Raw genomic sequence first — 4618 nt, forward strand, 5'->3', positions numbered from 1 at the left:
CCAAGTTTTTTTTTTTTTTTTTTACATTTTTAGTTATGGATGGACACAATATCTTTTTTAAAATATTTTTTAGTTGTAGGTGGACACAATATTTATTTTTAAGGGGTGCTGAGGATCAAACCTAGTGTCTCACACATGCTAGGCAAGCGCTCTACCACTGAGCCACAACCCCAGTCCCCCCACATTCTTTTCTAGCATCATTCATTGTTAGGTTCAGCAGAGTGCACCTGTAATCCCAGAAACTCAAGAGGCTACAACAGAAGAATCGCAAGTTCAAAGCCAGCCCTGGCAACAATGCAAAACCCTGTCTTAAAGTAAAATTTTAAAAGGGCTGGGGATGTAGCTTAGTATTAGAGCATCCCTGAGTTCAGTCCCCGGTTCTGGAGGAAAAAAAAAAAAAGAATCACAATGAACTCCACTATTATGTATAATTTTAAAAGTTTTTAAAAATAAGAATATAATCACATGTCATATAACACATCAAATTAACAAATATTTAATATAATCAAATACATAATCTACATTGAAATGTTATTCTTTTTTTTTTATTTTGGTGTTGAGATGGGGTGTCACCATGTTGCACAGGCAGGGCTCAAATGATCCCCGTAGCCTAAGTAGCCAAGACTACATGTGCACACAGTCACAACCAGATATTTAAACATTCTTGTTTATCAAAAAAAAAATGTCTTTTTATAGTTTTTGTTAAAAAATCTAAACCAATCATAGTAATTCTATTTGCTTTTGACGTTTGATTGTTAGGTCTCATAGACTCCTGTTATTCTGAATAGTCTTCCTTACCCCACCCCTTTATTTGCATGTCATGAGTTTGTCAGAGAAATGGGTCATTTGTCCTGTTGAATGTCCCTCATATGTTGAAGTCCCTAACATATTTAGGATTATGTTGGTCTCTAATTTATTCCTTTACCTTCTGTATTGCCTGTAAACTTGTGATTAAAGCTAGAGTTTTTATTAGCTCGTGTTCATGATTTTAGGACAAACCTTTACAGCTATTTCATTATATCATATCATGTAATAATGCTGCTTATTGGCTGGGAATGTAGCTCAGTGGTAGAGTGCTTGCCTAGCATGCACAAGGCCCTGGGTGCAATCCCTAATACTGCGAGAAACAAAAACAAATAAATAATGCTGTCTATGGAGTGCTTATTATGTGGCAGGCATGGCGATACTTAACATGTACTGGAGGGGTTGGTTTTTATTTCATACCATAAAGTTAATTCTGTAATCCAGCTAGACTTCAAGAGAGATAAAGGATATATGGAATCCAATTTTGTCTCCTTAGAGACAAAATAATAGCTGGGGATAAGATGAAACACAAAATTAAATTTATGAGAATGGCCTAGAGTCTTCTCCTGGTCTTGTCATTCTTGGATCCAAGGCACCCCACAACTTCCACAAGATTCATGCCATCTTTCACCTTGCTAAAGAGCACGTCATCAGTCCTAGCTGTGCAGGAGACAACTTGGGAACTATTTGGTTGAGCCAAATAGTGGACAAGAAGTCAGGATCCATATTCTTCAGAATGAAGTTTCCATCAGCCAACTTCTCCCTCTAGATTTACTGCCAGTGCTATAATGATGTGTAACTTCATCAGCCTGACACACAAGCCCAGGAATAAATCTGGGAAAGCAGGAACCTTATAAGCAGATCTCATTTTTCCAGTGGTCAGAGAACTGAAGTTTTAATGTACATTCTCTGTTGATAGATGACATTAAACCTTTTCTATAAATTTAGTGGGTGAAAAGATGTCACAGCACTAATTTATTTTAAAATTACATATTAATATGGGAAGTGAGTAGGACTCCTGAGAAGTAGAGAGATCACCTTGAAGTAGGTGATCCCAGATGGCCTCCTTCTTCCCAGGACCAGCATGGGCCAGGCCTGGAAGGGAGAAGACACAGGAGGACAAAAAACAAGGAGAGGCAAAGAGGGAGGTGGAGCTGATGACTGCTCCTTGTTCTCTTGCTATCAGAACTTCACAAGCCTGACAGCCATTCCAGCTTGAAAGAGAGCACTGGTTTGGAAGTTCATGCTCTGATTTTATCATCTGACAAATCGGAACTATAACAATATCCACCTCGGAAGGCTGCTGTTGAGATACTTCAGTAGGACCTATTGGCCTCTTTGCAGACTCTTATTTGGAGTTACAAGTTTGGTGAGTATGTGGCACGCTCAGGCTGCCTTAACGAATTACCATAGACTGGTGGCTTAAGCAACAAGTGTTGATTTCTCACAGTTCTGGAGGCTAGAAGTCAAGGCCAAGGAGCCCCAGATTCAGTGTCTAGTGAGGATTCACAGATGGCTATCCTGTCATTGTGTCCTCACATGATGGAGGACAGAGAGGATCCCTCTCTTGCCTTTTCTTATCAAGGTGCTAATCCCATTCAGAGGTCTCCACCCTCGTGACCTAACCACATCCCAAGTCCTCCCCTCCTCACACTAGGATGAGGGTTTTTTTTTTTTTTTTTTNTGCCCAGGTTGTCATCTGCACAGCTAAGACTGATGGTGTCGCCCCCACCCCCGACAGTCTTTTGTCCTAGAGACTTAAGTAAATCATATGCCTACCTTATGACCCAGCAAACACCTCCTGGGCATATACCCAGTAAAACTAAAGTTTATTTACACCAAAAGACATGTTCAAGAATATTCATAGGAGTGTGGTTCATAGTAGCCCCAAACTAGAAATTCACTGAAATGCTTATCAGCAGGTGAAGAAATAAACCAAATGTGCCACACTCATGCAATGAGAGACCACAGAGCAACAAAGGGAACCAGCCTGTGATGCACACATCATGGGGGAATCTCAAGACAGGTGGAAATAGAAAAGGCAGACATAAACAAATACATGCTGAGTTTCCATGTATATCAAGGTCAAGAACAGGCAAAACTGATCTCTGCTGATTGCAGTTAGAACAGTTGTTATCTTAGGAGGGACAGCTGTGTGGTGACATGAAAGAGCCAACTGGGAACTGGTTACACAAGTTTGTACATGATTTTTTTATTGTCAGTACTGGGATTGAACCCAGGGCTTTGCACATGTTAGGAAAGTGTTCTACCACTGAGCCACATCCCTAGCTTGTATATATAATTTTGGGCCAGACACAGTGGCTCAAAAATTTAAAAATACATAAAATAAAACTACATATAATTTGAAATTTATATATATGTTTGTGTGTGTGTGTGAGAGAGAGACATTTTTTTTGTACTGGGTATTGAACCCAGGGGCACTTTACCTCTGAGTTACATCCCCAGCTCTTTTTATGTTTTTATTTTGAGACAGGATCTCACTAAGTTGTTTAGGACCTTGCAAAGTTGCTGAGACTGGCCTCAAACTTGTGATCCTCCTGCCTCAGCCTCTTGCCCAGTTTTTTTGGTTTTTTATTTTGTTTTGTTTGAGATGATATCTTGCTACGTTGCCTAGGCTGGTCTCAAGCTTGTAAACTCAAGTTATCCTCTCACCTCAGCCTCCCAAGTAGCTGATACTATAGGCATGCAACACTATTTTGAAATTTGTAAATTCATATGTATTAGAAATTTACATAAATTTATGTAAATGTATATATAAATTTATATATGTAAATTTCAAATACATATGAATTTACAAATTTACAAATATATATGAAAATATATAGGAAGAAGTCTACTGAGGAATTAAGCTGGTTTGTGGGAGTCCTGGTCCCCAGGTCTCTTTCTTCCCAGGCTGTATATGACCCTGAACAGCCAGGCCTGGAGACAGGCAAGGCAAATCAAGCACCTGGGCTTCTCTGTGTTCCTGCTCTTTGTCCCTCTGTTCTACTTAGACCCAGGACTAATATTTACTTTGCAAATAGGAAATGGGGGAGGGGCAGGCACAGGCTGGGCCCAGAAGCCTCCCTAGCCTGGCACAGGGCAGACAGGTGGAAGAGAAGGGTCCTGCCCTGGAGACCCAGGGATTTGGACTGGCTCGTCCTAAGGCAGGAGATGGGAGAAGATGATACATGGAAGGCCCAAGAGGCCCTGGGCACAGCTCCTCCTCCCAGACAGGCAACTGCCCCACACAAACACTCCTCCACAGCACCCTAGCCAGGAAAAAGGAGAAATGGGCTGGGGCCAATGTTAGCTGTCCCTACCCCAGGTCATCCAAGGGCAAGGGGCCAGCTTCCATCCTGCCACACCCCTGTCTCCATTCCTTATACCTGCGCACTATGATTACATAACCTCCTCGTTGATTTGCATGTGTAGACCTACAGATCATTAAGCACTTTCTGTATTTCATGGGCTTACATTCATAATCTCCCCTAGTTCTGACAACAAAAGTATGATTCCCATTGTACAGATAGGGAAACTCAGCCCACAGAGGCTGAAGTGCCCGTCACTATTTGTTAGGATAGGAAGGAACCTCAGGAAGGTCTGGTGGCCCCACTGACACTTTCACCCATGTCTCAGGGAGGGAGGAGGGGCATGGGCTATAAACTTACCTTTGTGACTTCCTCTCAGAAACCTGTCCCTGGTCCCAGGAAGACCTGTCCTCCCCAGTGGTGGGGGTGGACCAGAGGACTATCTGTCTACTTGTCCCCATGGCCCTGACCCGCTGACCTCTCCCTTTCCACACATTTCTTCA

The sequence above is a fragment of the Marmota marmota genome, unplaced genomic scaffold, assembly GCF_001458135.2.
Source record: "Marmota marmota marmota unplaced genomic scaffold, marMar, whole genome shotgun sequence".
NCBI lineage: Eukaryota > Metazoa > Chordata > Mammalia > Rodentia > Sciuridae > Marmota > Marmota marmota.